The sequence below is a fragment of the Magallana gigas genome, chromosome 9 (genome assembly GCF_963853765.1).
Source record: "Magallana gigas chromosome 9, xbMagGiga1.1, whole genome shotgun sequence".
Lineage (NCBI taxonomy): Eukaryota > Metazoa > Mollusca > Bivalvia > Ostreida > Ostreidae > Magallana > Magallana gigas.
The window spans coordinates 42553964-42577646 of NC_088861.1; the positions used below are offsets into that span (position 1 = coordinate 42553964).

The 23683-nt window shown below is 33.0% G+C and overlaps 1 long non-coding RNA gene across 1 annotated transcript; it reads left to right on the forward strand.

Moving 5' to 3' along the window:
- Window positions 1-9804: 9804 nt before the first annotated feature.
- Window positions 9805-21047, forward strand: LOC117689320 (uncharacterized). The gene is made up of 5 exons (XR_004601660.2): window positions 9805-9951; window positions 16383-16463; window positions 16730-16812; window positions 20337-20422; window positions 21000-21047. It is a non-coding gene; the product is annotated as an uncharacterized lncRNA (long non-coding RNA).
- Window positions 21048-23683: the final 2636 nt, after the last annotated feature.

The window sequence follows — 23683 nt, forward strand, 5'->3', positions numbered from 1 at the left end:
CTATTTGAGATGATCAATGATGGTACTTGTACACTGAAACAGTCTCTTGATTATGTGCGCTACACCCAATCCGTCTTCAGACTGGCCGCTAACTATATGTGGCCAAGCGTTTTGTTGTATGATCGTGAATACCGTGAAAACCAGTTGAAGTATTCTTATACGTGGAATACCCCATGTGCACAGCTACGAGAGTTCAATCTTATACCAAAGAGGGATAACACCACCACTCAGTTTATTTCTCATATGGGCAAAGCGCAAGTGGAGAAGCCAGTCCATCAGCCTACTGTTATACCGTCAACAACCAACAAACGCGGAAGGGGACCATTCTTACCAAATGGGCGTGAAATATGCCGTTGTTTTAACCAGGACAACTGTGTGCGTCCAGACTGCAGGCTAGCTCATAACTGTTACATTTGTTATGGGACTAATCATCCGGCAACTAAGCATGGTTTGGCAGGAAAAACAGCAACAGACCCAAAAAAACGGATAGGCAACTCTCCGTCGTACAACCTGCAGGTTTCCGCCTGGGAAAAGCTTATTCCTTACAATGATTTTGATAAACCATTTATCCTGCAGGGCGTTAAGGAGGGTTTTCACATTGTTTACAAGGATTTAGATACTGATACTTGTGTTGAATGTAGCAATTATAAATCTTCTGTGGTTATTTGCAATCAAGTTGAGTCACAAATTGATTATGAAATTTTGCATGGAAATTATGTTATATGTGATAGACCTATAAATATTGTAAGTGCCTTGGGTGCCATCCCCAAGTCTCCAAACAAAGTACGACTCATTCATGACGCGAGTCGACCCATTGGCAAAAGTCTCAATGATTATACCTCTGATAATTCTTGTTCATATATGGACCTAAGTCATGCATGTAAACTAATCACAAAAAACTGCTTTTTAGCTAAAGTAGACCTTCAGAGTGCCTACAGGTCTGTCAATATTCACCCTAGTAATTATAGATTTACAGGTTTAAAATGGCAATTTACAAATGACAGCAGTGTTACATATTTGTATGATGCAAAACTACCTTTTGGGGCTGCAAAAAGCCCTAGCATTTTTCAGAGATTGTCTAGTTGTGTTTGTAGAATTGTGAAGCTTCATTATGGGATTACAGCAATTGTTTATATTGACGATTTCTTAGTTATTGAAAAAACTTTTGAGAAATGTATGTTTGCATTACAAGTTTTGGTCAAAACACTGAGACAATTAGGGTTCTGTATCAATTGGAACAAAGTGGAAGGACCATGCCAGCAGCTTACTTTTCTTGGAGTGAGAATAGATACTTGTGCCCTCACCCTCTCCCTCCCTCAGGACAAATTGGAAGCCTTACACGAACTTCTGATGGCATTCCAGTCAAAAAAGCGTGCAAGCAAACGTCAACTTGAGTCCTTGATAGGAAAACTGAACTGGGCTTGTCAGGTGATACAAGGTGGTCGTACATTCCTGCGCCGTGTGATTAATGCCAAGAATACCTTACATAGACAATCTGATAAAGTTCTTCTGGATTGTTTTCGTAAGGATCTGGAGTGGTGGACAGCTTTTCTACCTGTATTCAATGGAACAGTGCGTTTTCTAGAGACCCGTCCTGTTCGTTCCTTAATGACGGATGCATGCAACTCAGGAGGAGGCGGCTACTTCCATGGTGATTATTTCTATGTGAACTGGGCACTGGACTTACCTGAGGTGGCAGACAAACATATCAACACCAAGGAAACCTTGGCTATAATCCTTGCATTACTGCGTTGGGCCCCGTTGCTCTCCAACAAAAAGGTCATAGTGTACACAGACAATACTACGGCAAGGGCCAACATAAACAAGGGAGCCAGCAAAAATACATTTATTATGGACTGGCTTATGAGCCTCTTTTGGACTCAAGCTTCTTATAACTTTAGTGTCTATGCAGCCTATGTCTATGTTAAAGGCAAATTGAATACACTAGCAGATGTCATTTCACGTCTAAATGAACCTAATATGCTTATTAAGCTATATGAAATGTTACCATTTGATGGGTCATGCATTGTACCTTTCACTGTTAAGGCTCTAGTGTCACACATGTCACCTGCTTTTATTTATTGTAGGTGGGGCCGGGCTTCTTCAAGCACTGCACACTGCAGCTAGTAGCCTGAAGAGCCAAGGATGGGCTGTTAGCACCAAGAAAACATACCAAGCCCAACTTACCTGCTACTTAAACTTTTGTGCAAAGGTTAACCTACCTGGTGTGCCTGCATCACCGGAGCAGATCATCCTATACATAGCATATATGGTGGATGTAAAATCTTTTAAGTATAGTACTACATGTGTATTAAGAATTATCTTAATATTGTGAAACATTTACATTGTGCAAATGACTTTGATGACCCTATTCATGGTGTATGGTTGATCCAGCAGACACTGAAGGGAGCAAAACGTGAACTTGGGGATGCCCAAGAGGCAGCTACACCAATCCAGCCTTGTCACCTTTTACTTATTAGGAGTGCGTTATGTTTAGACCTCAAGGAGGACTTATCTTTTTGGGCGGCATGCCTGGTAGCCTTTTTTGGACTTTTGCGCCCTGGAAACTTCTTATCTCAGGGACCCATCTGTGTACCGGACCGTGACTTGTGTATCCAAAACATAAGCCCGCACGCCAAAGGCTTCTTGTTATCCCTGAATTGGACGAAAACTTTGCAGTTTCGTGAGCATCAACTTCAAGTCACCCTTCCGGATCTGCACGGTCATCCACTGTGCCCTGCCAGCGCCCTGCGTAGCTTATTTCGGTTGCTTTTCGCCAATCCTTTGACTTCAGACACATCCCCTCTCCTTCAATGGACAGATGGCAAACCCCTGTCTTACAGCTGGTTTTTGTCTCGACTGCGAAAAATCCTACCTGGAGAGGGCATCACCGGGCATTCCTTTCGGCGGGGCGGTGCCACGTGGGCGTTCCAGCAAGGTTTACAGGGTGAACTTATCCAAGAACTGGGTTTTTGGAAGAACAACGCCTATCTACGCTACCTGGAGTCCAACTTGGATCAAAAATTTGCAAATATGTACCAGTTTGGTAGAGGACTACCTTCAGCCTTTAGTTGATTTTACCCCTTCCCTCATTCAAACATTTTCCCCTGGGTCTGGGAGGTTACTTTTTCACATGTACATGATGTATTACATGTATGTTGTTTGTGTTTAATTGCAAATTGTATATTGAGCATTGCAAAAATAAAATTTTGTAGGCCCAGGATACTGTTGTTTATTTGAAGTAAAATGTTAATTCATGTAGAAATGAATGAGGTTTACGGAAATAATGTTTCTGTGCATATTTTTCTATTATTAGGCAGCAAGCCAGCTATGTCACATGTTATTTGTAAAGCGCGATTTTTAGTGCGCCAATTTTTTTTGAGCAACAAAGAGCAAGTTTGAGCTATTTTTCGCAAACCCACCCACCCACACCAGTTGTATTACTGCAGACATGCCTTGTATTTAGCAATCATGGGAGGTTACTTTTTCACATGTACATGATGTATTACATGTATGTTGTTTGTGTTTAATTGCAAATTGTATATTGAGCATTGCAAAAATAAAATTTTGTAGGCCCAGGATACTGTTGTTTATTTGAAGTAAAGTGCAAGTCCCTTTAACGTAATTTCAAAATACCAAACCTACGAGGGAGGGCAATTATGACATTAAAACAAACAAAATATTTTTTATCCACTTACATTAATACAAATACAGTGAGTATTCAAGCTACATGTAGGCTGCCTCTTTAATAATGACCTTTCCTCCCAATCAAATTGAGTATTTGATATATGTAGTGCATAATGTACTCTAAACATTTCGAATTTCTACATGCAGATTGAAGTATTGTAGTAAAATTAAACTGGAAAACCGTCGACTTGAATACAAACCTGGTAAGAAAATGCTTAGCAAATATGCCTTGTATGTTAGGGATACCGACATACAAAGGATCCACGACTAAGAATTAACTTACTGAGAGATGGGAAATAATCCCTTTTTAAAACATCAACCAATGTACATGTACAAAGTGAAATGCTTTCTTTGGTGATTCACGCGGGTATGGAGCCAGCATTGCATGAATCATCAAAGAAAGTATTTTATTGTCTTTATTCTTCTTTTAACTAATTAATAAATTGATTATAAAAAGTAAGTAAAATTCACTAAATTACTGTTAATGTACATAAGTATGTTAGCTAAAAGAAACATCCAAATCGTCTTCTGTGAGACTTTGAGTCTGACATCATCATGATTATTTTGTGCAGTCCTTGATTTTTCTTAGGTCGTTGTAGGTTACGACCAATCGATAAACAGGGCGTGTCAATTACAGTCCTGAAATTCCCTGTCAGTTTCAGTCGCTGTAGATTTCGACCGTTAAACTAAATTAATGGTTTGTAAATTTTGTAATTCATGGCCTCGGCCTCTGTCAGGGGTTCAGAGCCTAGGACGGAGCCAATATAAGGCATGTCCAATGCACAATGTTTTATCAATATTGCATGTCCACATCGCACAGTTGGTCGATATCAACTCTACATTGAGTTCATAGCCTTTCCATTGTACCTTCTATATCATGTTTACATCCTCAACATCGTGGACATAGCAATTTTGGCCAACATCTAGTCCAAATCACGTCTACACTGTTCCCGTTATATCCTGATAACATCGATTTTACATCGTATCTACAACTTCTCTCTTATATCTTGTTTACGTCATCGATCGCAATGTTGATCGACATCAAGTCGACATCGTGTCAATAGCGTACCACTTCTTTCTTGTTTACATCGCTGACATATCGCAATGTTGCCCACATAGAAACGATATTGCGTCTACATCGTACCTTTTCATCGTCGACATCGCAATGTTGATCGACATCGAATCGACATCGTGTCAACATCTTACCCCTTCTTTCTTATTTATATCGTCGACATCGCAATGTTGATCGACATTGAATCGACATCGTGTCAACAGCAGATCCCTTCTTTCTAGTTCACATCGTTGATATTGTTGGCATCGCAATTGCCAAAGTTCTGAACCGTGACGGTGTGGTTGTGTACCGAATTCTCTAGAAACCGCCATAATATCATCGGGCTCGAGCTCCTATGGGCAAAAATGAAAGTAATGCAGCTGTCAAGATGCCACTTATTCAACAAAAATTGCCTGCTAAGATCTGCATCATCTAATTTTTGCAGAAGTGAAAGTGAAAATCTGACAAAAGCGTCAACGAAAATCATCCCTACCAGATGGATAAACTCGGGGCCATCAAATGTTAGAACTTTAACATGCCCTCAAAACGTTGAAGGGGGAATCAGCCGAGCATCCATTAACGGCATTTCTTTTCCGTATGAAAAATCCAAAATTTAAGCTTTGGGACGCTGTAGACGGATGCAAAGAGGTAGGCCATTGTATTCGTTTACATATACTAGAATATCACTTTTAACCAAATTGGAGCGTTTTGAATCCTTTATTAATTTAAATTTGCTAACACCACACAGACACACATTGCATGATTATACCATGTTCAGAAAACATGACATCACATTTTTAAATATATGTGAGTTATTAAATTGACAATACCATACGTAGTAAAGCAGCAATGGGTAGGAGAGCTATGCCAAATTATGGCTCGAGACAATTTTAATGCATTATACCCCACTTTCAGACTGTTAATCTCAGTAAAGATTCAGCTTAGCATAGACTTTCGACTGATACCTTTACTGGGTTGTGAACAGCCCTTTATATTTCATGTCTGAAAATTCAACCCAAGTAACTTTGGTAGCTTGTTGCAGTTATGACTGCAATATTCGAGTGACTCATCCGCTTCAGTTTTGCAGCTTGAACATAGAAGCAGTCCTAAAACACAAATATCCTGATTTTAACAGTGGCAAGTTGTCAAGGTTGAGGCAGAATTTCCAGCTCTGTGCCAAGATTCAGCTGAAGATGTCAGTCCAGATATCAATTGATATATATAACCCAAGCCATATTATTTATAAAATAAACAGCCCTTATGCTTGCTGGTTACTCCTAGATAAAAATGAGAATGGGATATGAATAAGAGAAGTTGAGGTATTGATTCCCTCCAGCACAGCTATATAGGGACGAACACTTTTAATTGCCAAAGACTAATTGCTTTGGTGAATTTTCAGAATCTAAATCCCTTTATTTACTACCTGAAAATAGAGAGAAATGCTTTAATTCATTAATTAGTGTAATAAATTTTTTGTTTTATAGTAATCAAGCCTTTTATATTTCATTGTTGTGTGAGTCATATAATAATGTAATGTTAAAGCCTGCATGTCTTCTATAGGTTATCATATATTGTGTGTTGAAGTAATTAGACTTCTCTCTGTCTTTCAGCAATGGCTTGTAGTTTTAATAAACTTGTATTGTAGGTAACTCCACTCGTTGGTGATTTGATCGGGAGTGGCAAGTGAACTTTAATAAACTTGAAGTTATGGTGGACAGTGAAGAACGGCAGTGTATTGAAAAAAATGATTCATCTTTGGTTTCTAAAAATTTTTTGTATTGCAAGAGTTATCTCTCTTTTTATTGTCTACAAATTAATCCAATTTCTTCTAAAAATGTTGAATTTTAAGTAACAGAATTGATCATTGGGTGGAATTATAGCTGAGAATCTAAGCATCAGTTTTAAGGTGCTTAATCTTTACTTTGGTATTTGACAAATTTTCTTCTGATCGTTACTAAGAATATTATGTAAACTATATGCATGTAGCAGAGTATGATAAAAGAGCTTAGAAATTTATCCATCAAATCAAACATACTTTCAAATCATGATAGGCAAATGTTATAATTTCGAAATAGCCAACTTTTCTAATAGAAGGAATTTAGATTTAATTTTTTATGATACAACATTTCAGCTTTTGAAGTGCCTAATGGTGAACCCAACACCAAATTCTGTTTTTGGCATTCATTTTGGGAAACAAAGAATGAAGGTTATTAAGCAAGAGCTTAAGTGATATTTCTTGATCAGAATTTGTTGATTTTCTGTTGTTGTTATCAGAAACCTTTCACAATTCCATCTCTATTTCAAAATCATAAACATACTAGGACCAGTTTTGACCAAAATTGATACAAAGTCCGGACGACGATTCAATACTGTTCTATATGTATGTAATTGAATAGACAAATGATCTGAGATGAAATTAAGGAGGGAATAAGTTAAAATCGAATCCATTATCTACATATTGGATTTACTGCAACGATCGAGACAGGGTAGAATGATGTTTCCTTCACCACCATAACTTGTCTAGATGTTATACACTGGTCAACAATGGTCGATTATGGCTGTCTGTGTTGTACATGATGGTAGAAACTCTAGTCCTGTATGCAGGGAGCTTGGTTCGATTCGGCAATGCGACAATTATTTTTATTGAATATATTAACAATCCAAGATTACAAATAGAAAAAGTGTTTGATCGACAACGGGCATGTCATTAACTTACGGCCATTTCATGTCATTTTACTTGGCTGTACTTTGTGTATTGAGTCTCAGGGGTAGCACATCTTTCTTGAATAAAAGTTAATGAAACTAGACTTTGACCCATGCGTGCACGGTTTAACATTCATTTGCATATGATATCGGGCATTTACGAAATAGATACATCGACAAACCGTATCGTTGCCACTTACATAATAAAGCTTTAATATTAAGCCTACAATAATGCTATCAATTTCACTACACTAAGCTTAGGGAGAAAAATTTAACTGTGTCTCGGGGCAGGGCAATACCACAGTTAAAATGCATATACCCGTAATGAAGTAAAAAAAATTCCATAATCGCTCCGAAACGATTTTGGAAAAAATTAATGAAGCTGTATTGAAAATAATAGTCAAATTATTCACAACAAATCATTTTGAGGCTGTAAATACCTTTCATCTGAAAAATGAATTCATACTAATGAAGAATTCAAAATTCAACACTTTTTCTACCAATTCTTTTCACTCGCTTCGAGTTTACATTCGGAACTATCGTGATTTTTCATATTAAATGCACTGAGTTACAGTTATCTCCCGTATTTTCTTTGACGAACAGAATATTAATTGAAAATTTCCAATGAAAATTTACACGTATTTGTAATTTCGTTTCTGATTTTATCCATGCAAATGTGATTTTGTGGAAACAAAAACTAAAGAGCTCCCGTGTTTTAGCGTGAATGTAATGCGCATGTGCAAGATTGCAAAATCCAAAAAAATCCATATGATTTCCGGATTTTTAAAAGGATTTTTCGTTGATTATTAATTAGCGAAGCTTGGTTAAAAAAAAAATAAACACAAATTGGTAATCTTCAAGTGCCAATGATGTTTTAAATATATAAAACAAATGACAGTACTCTTCCGATTTCTCGGTATTAAAGCTAAAAAATTCGAGTCTATTATTTTAATATAGTAGTATAGATTCATAAAACCTATATCATTACCACTATGCTGTCTCCTGATATACAGCTACTCATGTAGTTTGATAATCAAATTTATTAAAAAAAAAAACATAGTGAAAAACTACAAGAAAAGAAAAAAACAATAAATGTGATGTACAGAGCCAAAAAATAGATAATGTCATGAAAATGTGTAAATACGTATAACGAAGCTTAAATTTATCATTATATTAACATTACATGACTGAGAATTACGCATATAGTCTAAATGTATATATGAAAATGTAACAAACTCCCCTAACCCTAAACCATAGAAATATATATGTCAAAACTACTGAAAATTATCAAAATACATAGCCGAGAGTAAAAAAAATAACCTAACAACAAAAAGACTCAAAGATAATGACTTCCAGATACTTACATTGTTGGCAGACTAGAAAAACAGTGCATGACTGTGCAAACCTGAGGTTGGGCGACGAGTGATCCAAAAAAAAAAACCCGCGCAATATACAAGTTAGGAAATGAAAAATAAACAATAAAAGAAAAAACCAACCGAACTGGATAAAAGACGGCACAACCACTGTTTGTTGATCTTTGATTGAACTTTTACACAACAGTTTCAGCATGAAAAAAAGATCGGTCTCAATTTCATTCCTTCTTAGTACTTAACCTAATGGACGCTTTTTTAAGACATAAAATATTTTATCATAATTTGTTTATATTTTACATATAGTGTAAGTTCTTCAGATGTTTAATACGCACGAGTAAAGTTTATGGTAACTTGTTGGTGAGCAAGAAACAATAGGTATTAATGTCTCGCTTGTTAAGATGACCGATTTCCTTTTGACTGACCTATTACAAATTAAACGTAACGGGTAATTAAATTGATTAAAACGGATGTTCCTTCGTTGGTTAACAGTATTCTAAGAACAATGAAGAACCGTAAGGCGTTACCACCACTGTTCACAAAATATGTGTTACTCTATACTTTTTAAAGGGTTTAAAAGACGAAGGAATCGAGAATACTAAATACATGGACTTACTGGTAAATCGCTGATGATCGGCACTCATTCATCTCTGATGCAATATATATATATATATATATATATATATATATATATATATATATATATATGTGTGTGTGTGTGTGTGTGTGTGTGTGTGTGTGTGTGTGTGTGTGTGTGTGTGTGTGTGTGTGTGTGTGTGTGTGTGTGTGTGTGTGTGTGTGTGTGTGTGTGTGTGTGTGTGTGTGTGTGTGTGTGTGTTTGTAAGCACCTGAATACCATTACACGAGTATGAATACACACGTTTTATCCCACTACATTTTTTCTTCCCACTACATGCACCCGTGTAGTGGGAAGTAAAATCGTTCGGAAACGTTATTTCTCATCGTACTTGATTCAAAAAATATAAAATCGTACTATGTTTGGGTTTCCGGTGTGTATGTGAATTTTTTGACACGCATCGTGGAGTCCATAAGAGTACTTTACACACTTTCCTCCATTGGATGTAAATAGCGCATGCGCAATCGGAACTTCCTACTCGAAGATGGAAATAATTGTTTACAGTAAGTATCATTTTTTCTTCGATATCTAGGGAATTATATCATTATATTCTAATAGATAAATCTGGTAAACGACTATAACAAGGTCAGGCATTGTCTTTCCTGTTAAGTTTTTCACTGATAAGAGAATCTAATTTTGACATCATGCAAATACCATATTCATAATCAAAGAAGGGATCGTAACTTATTTAGAATTAAAATGTGTCTATTTTATTTCAAGATTTATTTAATTATGGAACAGATTATTACTTATATTTTAAGGGATATATCAGTACCTTCTTAGTGGCCGAAATTCGGCCCTATTCCTAATCAGAAATAGGTGATATTTCCTCAATTCAGCGGTATTTTTTCCCAACTGGTTAACACTGAGTCTATATTTAATTCTTTTAAATAAATAATATGTATTAAAAGCAAAATATGTGATCTTTTAACCTCAATCAGCATAGCTTTTATCATAATACCTGTTTAAAAACATTCTGTAAACATTGCCAACTTTTAATCCTAATTTCCTCTATCTTTCTAAAAATCATAATGCTGTGTTCTGTGGAATCGTTATGCTGTTTCCACATACATGTACTTGATTGATATACCTTTTCAATTGTACAATTTCATTAAAAATACGGATGAATTACGTTACATAATTATATTAATAGAAACATATTAGGAAAAGTTACTTTAAAAAAAGTGATTTAGTAGGAAATACTGATTTTTATCATTAAAATGAAAAGTATGAGTTTTCTCATGGGGTTAAATTTCAAAATAAATGATATTTACTTAAGCTAATGGTGATTATTTCTTAGTATTAGTACGATCTGAGATAAATTTGGGTACAGATAATGATCAAAAAAGATTTAGAGGGTTTCCTAAGTGATTAAGTGTACAGATTGATTTTAGAGCGTTAAAATGAAAAGTACAGGTTTCCTCATTGGGGTCTAAGTTCAATAGGAAAGGATTTTTACTTAAACTATTGATGATAAGTTCTTAACATTAGTGTAGTTTAGGATAAATTAGGGTACAAATATTGATTGAAAAAGATTTAGATGGTTTCCTAAGTGAATAAGTATACTGAATTCATAACGTTTAAATTAAAATTATGGGTTTCTTCATGGGAGTCTAAGTTCAATAAAATAGGATTTTTACTTCAACTAATGGTGATTATTTCTTAGTATTAATGTAATTTAAGATAAATTAGGGTACAGATATTGATTTAAAAAATTTAGGGGGGGTTGCCTAAATAAATACTATACTGATTTTAGAACGTTAAAATGAAAATTAAGGGTTTCCTTAAGGAAGTCTAAGTTCAATAGGAAAGGATTTTTACTTAAACTAATGATGATTAATTCATAGTATTAGTGTAATTTAGGATAAATTAGGGTACAAATATTGATTGAAATAGATTTAGGGGGTGTCCTAAGTGATCAAGTATACTGATTTTATAACGTTAAAATGAAATGTATGGGTTTCCCCATGGGAGTCTAAATTTAACAGAAAAGGATTTAACCTACACTAATGGTGATTATTTCTTAGTATTAGTGTAATTTAGGATAAATTAGGGTACAAATATTGATTGAAAAAGATTTAAGGGGTTTCCTAAGTGATTTAGTATACTGATTTAAGAGCGTTAAAATGAAAAATATAAGTTTCCTCATGGGGATCTAAGTTCAATAGGAAAGGATTTTTACTTAAACTAATGATGATTATTTCTTAACATTAGTGTAGTTTAGGATAAATTTGTGTACAACTATTGATTGAAAAAGATTTAGATGGTTTCCTAAGTGAATAACAATACTGAATTCATAACGTTTAAATTAAAATTATGGGTTTCTTCATGGGAGTCTAAGTTCAATAGGAAAGGATTTTTACTTAAACTAATGGCGATTATTTCTTAGTATTAGTGTAATTTAAGATAAATTAGGATACAAATATTGATTTAAAAAATTTAGGGGGGGTTTCCTAAATAAATACTATACTGATTTTAGAATGTTAAAATTAAAATTAAGGGTTTTCCTTATGGAAGTCTAAGTTCAATAGGAAAGGATTTTTACTTAAACTAATGATGATTAATTCATAGTATTAGTGTAATTTAGGATAAATTAGGGTACAAATATTGATTGAAAAAGATTTAGGGGGTGTCCTAAGTGATCAAGTATACTGATTTTATAACGTTAAAATGAAATGTATGGGTTTCCTCATGGGAGTCTAAATTTAAAAGAAAAGGATTTAACCTACACTAATGGTGATTATTTCTTAGTATTTGTGTAATTTAGGATAAATTAGAGTACAAATATTGATTGAAAAAGATTTAAGGGGTTTCCTAAGTGATTTAGTATACTGATTTAAGAGCGTTAAAATGAAAAATATAAGTTTCCTCATGGGGGTCTAAGTTCAATAGGAAAGGATTTTTACTTAAACTAATGATGATTAATTCATAGTATTAGTGTAATTTAGGATAAATTAGGGAACAAATATTGATTGAAAAAGATTTAGGGGGTGTCCTAAGTGATCAAGTATACGGATTTTATAACGTTTAAATGAAAATTATGGGTTTCCTCATGGGAGTCTAAATTTAACAGAAAAGGATTTAACCTACACTAATGGTGATTATTTCTTAGTATTAGTGTAATTTAGGATAAATTAGGGTACAAATATTGATTTAAAAAGATTTAAGGGGTTTCCTAAGTGATTTAGTATACTGATTTAAGAGCTTTAAAATGAAAAGTATGAGTTTCCTCATGGGGGTCTAAGTTCAATAGGATAGGATTTTTACTTAAACTAATGATGAATATTTCCTAGTTTTGGTGTAGTTTAGGATAAATTAGGGAACAAATATTGATTGAAAAAGATTTAGGGGGTGTCCTAAGTGATCAAGTATACTGATTTTATAACGTTAAAATGAAAATTATTGGTTTCCTCATGGGAGTCTAAATTTAACAGAAAAGGATTTAACTTACACTAATGGTGATTATTTCTTAGTATTTGTGTAATTTAGGATAAATTAGAGTACAAATATTGACTAAAAAAAAATTTAAGGGGTTTCCTATGTGATTTAGTATACTGATTTAAGAGTGTTAAAATGAAAAATATAAGTTTCCTCATGGGTGTCTAAGTTCAATAGGAGAGGATTTTTACTTAAACTATTGATGATTAGTTCTTAACATTAGTGTAGTTTAGGATAAATTAGGGTACAAATATTGATTGAAAAAGATTTAGACGGTTTCCTAAGTGAATAAGTATACTGAATTCATAACGTTTAAATTAAAATTATGGGTTTCTTCATGGGAGTCTAAGTTCAATAAAATAGGATTTTTTTTTCAACTAATGGTGATTATTTCTTAGTATTAGTGTAATTTAAGATAAATTAGGATACAAATATTGATTGAAAAAATTTAGGGGGGGGGGGGTTTCCTAAATAAATACTATACTGATTTTAGAACGTTAAAATGAAAATTATGGGTTTCCTCATGGGAGTCTAAATATAACAGAGAAGGATTTAACTTACACTAATGGTGATTATTTCTTAGTATAAGTGTAATTTAAGATAAATTAGGATACAAATATTGATTTAAAAAATTTAGGGGGGGTTTCCTAAATAAATAGTATACTGATTTAAGAGCGTTAAAATGAAAAGTACAGGTTTCCTCATTGGGGTCTAAGTTCAATAGGAAAGGATTTTTACTTAAACTATTCATGATTAGTTCTTAACATTAGTGTAGTTTAGGATAAATTAGGGTACAAATATTGATTGAAAAAGATTTAGATGGTTTCCTAAGTGAATAAGTATACTGAATTCATAACGTTTAAATTAAAATTATGGGTTTCTTCATGGGAGTCTAAGTTCAATAAAATAGGATTTTTACTTCAACTAATGGTGATTATTTCTTAGTATTAATGTAATTTAAGATAAATTAGGATACAAATATTGATTTAAAAAATTTAGGGGGGGTTTCCTAAATAAATACTATACTGATTTTAGAACGTTAAAATGAAAATTAAGGGTTTCCTTATGGAAGTCTAAGTTCAATAGGAAAGGATTTTTACTTAAACTAATGATGATTAATTCATAGTATTAGTGTAATTTAGGATAAATTAGGGTACAAATATTGATTGAAAAAGATTTAGGGGGTGTCCTAAGTGATCAAGTATACTGATTTTATAACGTTAAAATGAAATGTATGGGTTTCCCCATGGGAGTCTAAATTTAACAGAAAAGGATTTAACCTACACTAATGGTGATTATTTCTTAGTATTAGTGTAATTTAGGATAAATTAGGGTACAAATATTGATTGAAAAAGATTTAAGGGGTTTCCTAAGTGATTTAGTATACTGATTTAAGAGCGTTAAAATGAAAAATATAAGTTTCCTCATGGGGGTCTAAGTTCAATAGGAAAGGATTTTTACTTAAACTAATGATGATTATTTCTTAACATTAGTGTAGTTTAGGATAAATTAGGATACAAATTTTGATTGAAGAAGATTTAAGGGGTTTCCTAAGTGAATAACTATACTGAATTCATAACGTTTAAATTAAAATTATGGTTTCCTCATGGGAGTCTAAGTTTAATAGGAAAGGATTTTTACTTATACTAATGATGAATATTTCTTACCATTAGTGTAATTTAGGATAAATTAGAGTACAATTATTGACTAAAAAAAAATTTAAGGGGTTTCCTAAGTGAAAACATACTGATTTTAGAATGTTAAAATAAAAAGTATATGGTTTTCCTCAATGGGGTCTAAGTTCAATAGGAAAGAACTTTTACTTAAACTAATGGTGATTATTTCTTAGTGTTAATGTAGTCTAGGATAAATTAGGGTACAAATATTGATTGAGAAAGATTTTAGGGGTTTTCTAAGTGAATAAGCTGTATACTGATTTTAGAACGTTAAAATGAAAATTATGGGTTTCCTCAAGGGAGTCCAAGTTCAAAAGTTAAGAATTTTTACTTAAACAAATGCTGAATATTTCTTAGCATTAGTGTAATTTAGAATAAATTAGGGTACAAAAATTGACTGAAAAAAAATTTAAGGGGTTTCCTTTAAGTAAAAACATACTGATTTTAGAACGTTAAAATAAAAAGTATGGTTTTCCTCATGGGGATCTAAGTTCAATAGGAAAGAACTTTTACTTAAACTAATGGTGATTATTTCTAAGTGTTAATGTAGTTTAGGATAAATTAGGGTACAAATATTGATTGAAAAAGAATTAAGGGTTTCCTTAGTGATTAAGTATACTGATTTTATAACATTAAAATGAAAAGTATGAGTTTCCTCATGGGAGTCCAAGTTCAACAGGAATGGATTTTGACTTAAACCAATGGTTATTTTTTCTTAGTGTTTATGTAATAAAGTATAAATTAGGGAATAAATATTGACTGAAAAATATTTAGGGGGTTTCCGAAGTGAATAAGTATACTGATTTTAGAACGTTGAATGAAAATTATGGGTTTCCTCATGGGAGTCTAAATTTAACAGGAAAGGATTTTACCTAAACTAGTGGTGATAATTCTTTAGTATTAGTGTAATTTAAGATAAATTAGGGTACAAATATTGATTGAAAAAGATTTAAGGGGTTTCCTATGTGATTAAGTATACTGAGTTTAGAACGTTAAAATGAAAAGTGTGGGTTTCTTCATGGGGGTCTAAGTTCAACAGGAAAGGATTTTTACTTACACTAATGGTTATTTTTTCTTAGTATTTGTGTAATTTAGGATAAATTAGGGTACAAATATTGATTGAAAATGATTTAAGGGGTTTCCTAAGTGATTTAGTTTACTGATTTTATAATGTTAAAATGAAAAGAATGATTTTCCTCATGGGTGTGTAAGTTCAATAGGAAAGGATTTTTACTTAAACTAATGGTAATTATTACATAGTATTTGTGTAAGTTAGGATAAATAAGGGTACAAATATTGATTTAAATAAATTTAGGGAGTTTCCTTAGTGATCAAGTATACTGAATTTGTAGCGTTAAAATTAAAAGTATAAATTTAGTCATGGGGTTCTAAGTTCAACAGGAAAGGATTTTTACTTAAACTAATGGTGAATATTTCTTAGTGTTAATGTAATTTAAGACAAATCAGGGTAGAAGTAAAGATCCAAGAATATTTACGAGGTTTTTGGAGTGAATAAGTAAACTGAATTTTTAACGTTGAAATGAAAAGCATGGGTGTCCTCATGGAGGTCTATTTAGTTCAATAGGAAAGGATTTTTATTTAAACTATAATGGTGATATAGTTTTTTTTTTTTAATAATCAATTACATGTACATGATGTATACTGATTTTTTCAAGTTAAAAGCAAAAGATATTGGTTTCCTCATGGGGGTCCAATACTTTACAAAAGGATTATTTTATATACTCACGGTGATTATTTCGTTGCATTAATGAACTCAACATGTAACCAATATTATTCTTCTTTTTTACATTTTCTTTTAGAGACTCAAAACCAAAAATTTTGTTTGCAAATAGTGACTGATGTGCCTTATGATGTAGATGTTGGATATTGTGCTTTTCCAGGTAATGAACAATTTTTTTCTTACTGTAAACAAACACATGCTTAAGGGAAAAAAAGAAAGAGGGATATAGAAGAGAAAGAAGCTTTATTTGTACTTTAGTGTCTATGAGTAATACTTTTACATTTGATCTGAGTGAGCTGAATTAAATTCTTTATATAATTACATATTACTGTATACAATATATATGATTATTAAGAAATTAAGAATGAACAATTAATTGTGAATGATACTATGCATATCTGAAAATTTTCTACATTTTCTTTTAAGAGAAATGGCCCAAAATGGAAAGCATCTGCAGACAATGACTGATATGTTTTTTGATGCAGATGTTTAAAATGATGCTTTTGAAGGTATCAGTATAATTTTTGTTACTTATTGTAATTAATAACAACTAACTATTACAAATAATAACAGAAAAAGAGAAATGCTATGTGTGTGTGTGCATGTGAGAGAGAGAAAGAGAGTGAGAGAGAGAGAGAGAGAGAATTAGATTGAAGGGGAGAAATAGTGAGATGACTTAATACAACTAATTTGTATAAATGAAGTAATTTTTCTATTTAGATATTTTACCTGAATGTCACTACATGCGTGTAAATAACTAAATGTGATGTCAATTTGAAAGAGAGAGAGAGAAGTCGATAGACACTAAGTTTGATTTAAAGGAATTAGATTGGAAGGGAGAGAGGAAGAGAAAGAGAGAGAGGAATTATTGGGAAAAAAATGAAGCATTTTTACTATTTGGATATAATACATGAATGTCACTACATATGTGTAAATAACTAAATGTAATGTCTATTTGAAAAAAAGTCAGAAAACTTGATAGAAAATAAGAAACAAAGGAATTAGATTGGAAGGGAGAGAGGAAGTGAGAGGACTTATTAAAACTTTTTGTTTTAAGTGAAGCAATTTTTTTCTATGGAGATACTTTACCTGAAAGTCACTACAAGTGTGTAAATAACTAAATGTTATGTCAATTTGAAAAAGAGAGACAGATAACCTAATAGAAAATATGAAAAAAGAAATCGGATTGTAAGGGAGAGAAGAAGATAGAGGACATGTTTTTTTGTTCAAATGAAGCAATTTTTTCTTTAAAAATGTTTGCCGGAATGTCACCACATGAGTGTAAATAACTAAATGTGGTGTTAATTTTAGAGAGAGAGAGAGAGAGAGAGAGAGAGAGAGAGAGAGAGAGAGAGAGAGAGAGAGAGAGAGAGAGAGAGAGAGAAGTTGATAGGAAATAAAAGTTGAAGAAATTAGAGTACAGGGATTAAGATAGGAAGTGAGATGGCAAATTTCAACTTTTTGTATAAATAAAGTAATTTTTGTATTTAGATACTTTACCTGAATGTCACTACATGCATGTAAATAACTTAATGTGATGTCAATTTGAGAGAGAGAGAGAGAGAGAGAGAGAGAGAGAGAGAGAGAGAGAGAGAGAGAGAGAAAAGTTGATAGAAACTAAGCTTGAATTAAAGGAAATAGATCGGAAGGGAGAGAGGAAGGGAGAAGAATTATTAACATTTTGTTAAAATAAAGCATTTTTTTTTCAATTTAGATATTTTACCTAAATGTCACTACATGTGTGTAAATAAGTAAATGTGAAGTGTATTTAAAAAAGTCAGAGAAATAGATATAAATTTAGAGATAGAAGAATTAGATTAGAAGAGAGAGAGAAAGTGAGAGGACTTATTACAACTTTTTGTTTAAGTGAAGCATTTTTTTTCTATGGAGATACTTTACCTGAATGTCACTACATGTGTGTTAATAACTAAATGGAATGGCAATTTGAGAGAGAGAGAGAGAGAGAGAGAGAGAGAGAGAGAGAGAGAGAGAGAGAGAATAAGAGAGAAAGAAATCAGTTCGGTAGAGAGAGAGATAGAGGATGTATTAAAACTTTTTATTCAAATGAAGCAATTTTTTTCATTTGACATTTTTAGCCTGAATGTCACTACATGAGTGTAAATTACTAAATGTGATGTTAATATGAGAGAGAGAGAGAGAGAGAGAGAGAGAGAGAGAGAGAGAGAGAGAGAGAGAGAGAGAGAGAGAGAGAGAAAGAATGAGAGAGATGTCAATAAGAAATAGAAGATAAAAAAATCAGAGTGGAGGGGAGAAAGGAAGTGAAATGACTTAATGCAACTTTTTTGTATAAATGAAGTAATTTTTCTCTTTAGATACTTTACCTGAATGTCACTACACACGTGTAAATAACTAAATGTGATGTCAATTTGAAAGAGAGAGAGAGAGGTTGATAGACACTAAGTTAGATTTAAAGGAATTAGATCAAAAGGGAGAGAGGAAGGGAGAGGAATTATTAACATTTTGTTTAAATAAAGCATGTTTTTCAATTTTGATATTTGACCTGAATGTCACTACATGTGTGTAAATAACTAAATGTGATGTCTTTTTGAAAAAAGTCAGAGAAATAGATATTAATTTAGAGATAAAGGAATTAGATCGAAAGGGAGAGAGGAAGTGAGAGGACTTATTACAACTTTTTCTTCAAAGGAGGTAATTTTTTGTTGTTAATTGAGATACTTTTACTGAATGTCAGTACATGTGTGTTTATAACTAAATGAAATGTCAATTGGAAAATAGAGAGAGAATTTGATAGAAAATAAGAGAGAAAGAAATCAGTTCGGTAGAGAAAGAGAAAGCTAGAGGAAGTATTAAAACTTTTTGTTCAAATGAAGCAATTTTTTCTTTTGAATTTTTTTGCCTGAATATCACTACATGAGTGTAAATTACTAAATGTGATGTTAATATGAGAGAGAGAGAGAGAGAGAGAGAGAGAGAGAGAGAGAGAGAGAGAGAGAGAGAGAGAGAGAGAGAGAAGGATATAAGATAAAGAAATCAGAGTGGAGGAAAGATAGTAAGTGAGACTTAATACAACTGTTTTGTATAAATGAAGTATTTTTTCTATTTAGATACTTTACCTGAATGTCACTGCACGCGTGTTAATAAGTAAATGTGATGTCAATTTGAGAGAGAGAGAGAGAGAGAGAGAGAGAGAGAGAGAGAGTTAAGTTAGATTTAAAGGAATTATATCAAAAGGGAGAGAGGAAGAGAGAGGAATTATTAACATTTTGTTTAAGTAAAACATGTTTTTCAATTTAGATATTTGACCTGAATGTCACTACATGGGTGTAAATAACAAAATGTGATGTCTGTTTGAAAAAGTCGGAGAAATTGATAGAAATTAAGAGATAAAATAATTAGATTGAAAGGGAGAGAGGAAGTGAGAGGCCTTTTTACAGCTTTTTCTTCAAAGGAGGTAATTTCTTTTTTATTTATGAGATACTTTACCTGAATTTCACTATGTGTGTGTAAATAATGAAAAGTAATGTTCATTTAAAAGAGAGAAAGAAGTTGATAGAAAATAAGTTAAAGATAAAGAAATTAAAGCGGAAGAGAGACAGGAAGTTAGAGGACTTATTAAAAGATTTCGTTTAAATCAAGGGATTTTTTGTTCTATTGAGATACTTTACCTGAATGCCACTACATGTGTGTAAATAACTAAATGTGATGGCAATTAGAGAGAGAGAGAGAGAGAGAGAGAGAGAGAGTCAGTGAAATTGAAACAAAGTTAGAGACAAAGACATTTTGCAGAAGGTAGAGAGGGAGTTAGAGGACTTTTAAAAGAAATGTGTTCAAATGAGAGAGAGAGAGAGAGAGAGAGAGAGAGAGAGAGAGAGAGAGAGAGAGAGATCATGTAGAACATAACAACAGCAGCAATATTTGTACACTTTTATAAAGGTCAATTATACATTTCTAAAAACTTCCTTGTATAACAAAACATAACCTTTTTTTATAAAGAGTAAAACAAAGTAAACAAAATATTTTTTTTATGTTTATTGTTGTCTTATGCTTTCAGGAAAAATATCCAAGCTAAATGAGGTTTCCTGAGAAAAGTGTTTGTCTCACATGGAAAAGCCATTGTCTAAGATTATACATATTAAGGTAAATGTATAAATTAAATGTTATTTCTTAAAATGAAATAAGCATGAGAGAGAGAGAGAGAGAGAGAGAGAAATAAATAAAGATAGATGAAGAGAGAGGGGAGAAATAAAAAAAAAGAGAAAGAGAATACAGAGAAAACTGCTATTAGTTTTTATCAATATGAAGTTAATTCATCATTGATACACTTTTCCTGAATGTCACTAGATGTGTGTAAAATAGGGATAACAGCATGAAACTGAAATAAGGCATTAAAAAAAATTGAGAGATAGGGAAAAGTTAAAATAGATAGAGAGGGAGATAGTGTGTGAATTTAAAGTGTAAAGTGAATTTTTAACTTAATGCCTCTACATGGGTTTTTCATTGATAGTTATGAGAGAGGGAGAGAGAGAGAGACAGAGAGAGAGAGAGAGAGAGAGAGGGAGACAGAGAATTACAGAGAGAGAGAGAGAGAGAGAGTGAGTAGTGATACCTTTTAGTATTGCATAAAATCTGAAAAAAGTACATTTAAAAGTCTTGCTTTACAGAGATTAAACACATTCTCAGAATTTATATTTTGACAAGTATTTTTGTGTTGCAGCACCAGTGTTCAGACATAGGTTAACTTCCTAGATAGACGATTGAGGACCAATAGTGTCAACGGAAAAAAATCTACGCCATGAATATTGCTTTAATCAATACTGGTTTAGAAATGATAATGGAACTCTGGTACATTTTTTATTGATCGTGTGGTTTTCATGTATTCTCCCAAAAATGAAGATATGAAAGAATTAATACACTTTTTACGTGTACATGTACGTGTAAATTAGTGAAGTTCAGGGGAAAACCCAAATTTTTAATATAATGAATTTACGAATTATCAGCCCCCTAGGCTAATAAGAGTAGACAGTCTTTTATAAATTTGCTCAAATTTTTTCTTCACGACCCTTAGAAAATAGTGTAGTGACTTTCTGGTGAAAAGTCATGTGTAGTGAGTTTCATGTCTTTACGAGTATGTGTGTGTGTGTGTGTGTGTGTGTGTGTGTGTGTGTGTGTGTGTGTGTGTGTGTGTGTGTGTGTGTGTGTGTGTGTGTGTGTGTGTGTGTGTGTGTGTGTGTGTGTGTGTGTGTGTGTGTGTTTTCAATAGACGATAAAACAATGATCCATTTCTTTCAAATTTAACAGGGCGCTTTCGCCTGATCGGCTCTTCAGTGGATATCAAATTATAACAGAAATAACAAACGTTGACTTTGTTATATTGACGTCATAAAGTAGACGTCATGACGTCACGAACAGTGTAAACAATATTTGGAGATGGCGGCAAATATATTTTACAAACACATGTAAACGTAATAAAATATGTACAACTGATATTGTTTTAAAATAAGAGGTTATTAAAATGAAAGCTAAATAAAGTTAATGCAGAATAAATAATGCAATTATCGATTATGTTTAGGTTTAAATTTTTTTATGAAATATTGTTCTGTTGCAAGTAGTAGCTGATCACTTTCCTCGCGTACTTCGTAAAATGGTAAAATTTCAAACTGGCCTCTCCCGCACATATAAAAATGTTCACTACACGGAGTTTTACTAACAGAAAGATCCCTTATCTGCTGCTTATATACCCTCATACGGTCGGCTAATTTGGTCCCTGTTTGGCCAATGTAATTTTCTCCGCATCCATCGCAGGTCATGCAAAAAATGATGTTTTTGGATTTGGAGTTCATATTAGAGTTGACTTTGAAAACCGTACCGTTTTGGATGAAATTGTTTGTCTTGTCTGAATATTAGGCGCAAGTTCCACATCGAGAATCCTCGCATTTAGAAACCCGAAAAAAAATCTTTTGTGGAAGTAAGTGTGGCTCTTGTAAGAAGTTTGTTTTTTAAGGTAAGGGGGCTGTCTTCTGCTGTAGATAAGATTTTCTTTTCCTTTATAATATCGTTTAAAATTTTGGACTGATGTAAAACCGGTAAACAATGCCTCGTGGTATTGAAAATATTATGATTTCTAGGATTGTAGGTTACAACAAACGGGATCTCTGTTGAACCATTTCCGGGTGTTTTCTCCGTTGAATTTTCGTAGTTCTGAAATTGGTACTTGTTTTGCATTTCGTATGGCTTCAGCCACTAGACCGTTTGGGTATTTTTGTCTACAAAGAAATGTTTTGAGCTCTTCCAATCTTTTGTTTCTTCTTTCTTCATATGAAACTATTGTGCAAATCCTTCTGGCCATATTAAATGGAATGTTGCGTTTCGTATGAGCAGGATGACATGAATTAAAAAGAAGGTACTGGTGACCGTCTGTTGTAACCTACAATCCTAGAAATCATAATATTTTCAATACCACGAGGTATATTCAGTGTTTACAGACACCATTTTATCTTCTTCGACCAATTTACCGCGTGGACGCGTTTATACTGCGTAAAGATGACTAGAAATAAAATTCTCAAATGAAAAATTGAATTGTATACTTACATTTCATCAACTTAAACATTTAAAACTTGAATTTAAACTCAATATAGTCGCTAGCTGTGTATATACCGTTGCCCAGACGACGGTGCACGTGATTGAAGAGCTCGGAGTACATGTGTTGAAATGTCCCACTTTTGCGATAACGAAGACATCTTGTGTCATTGTTGAAAAAACGTTTAAAAGTTTATAACAGACCTGTTTATCTCAAGTAAGTTCATATAAGGGGTGGAGCCTAATTGATAGAGATAAGAAGCCCAGGGAAACACGCTCAAATTGAATTGAAACTTGTCAGTTCTCGCAATCCACGGCCGATCCACCACACTTGGTTTTCGACTCACCTCATGTATATTCCGTCCACTGAAGCAAGTGTGTATTACTGACATGAAAACATATAGGCTTTTGATTTTGAACACTGTTTGATATCACCACATGTTAAACAAGACTTTTGACATATTGTTGTTTCTTTAAAAATAATTAAACTTTAGCCCATTTGAGAATTCTTGAGTCTCACAAAGTTTGATGTAGGAATATATCCCAAACCAAAACAGTTGTGTAAGATCTTCTTGAGAACTGCAATGATCAATATGTGATGAAAAAATGATAAAAACAAACCGTCAACCATCTCGAAAACCCTTAAAACGCAATGTAAATTAAAAGCAGAGCAACACAAACTTTTAAAAAGTTAGAGGTAGGATCAGGTGCCTAGGAGGAGTAAGCATTCCCAACTGACCGGTCACACGCACCTTAAGCTCCCTGTCGTAATCAGAAAAAAACCAGAAAAGTCCGTAGACAATTTGGTGATTAATTATGATC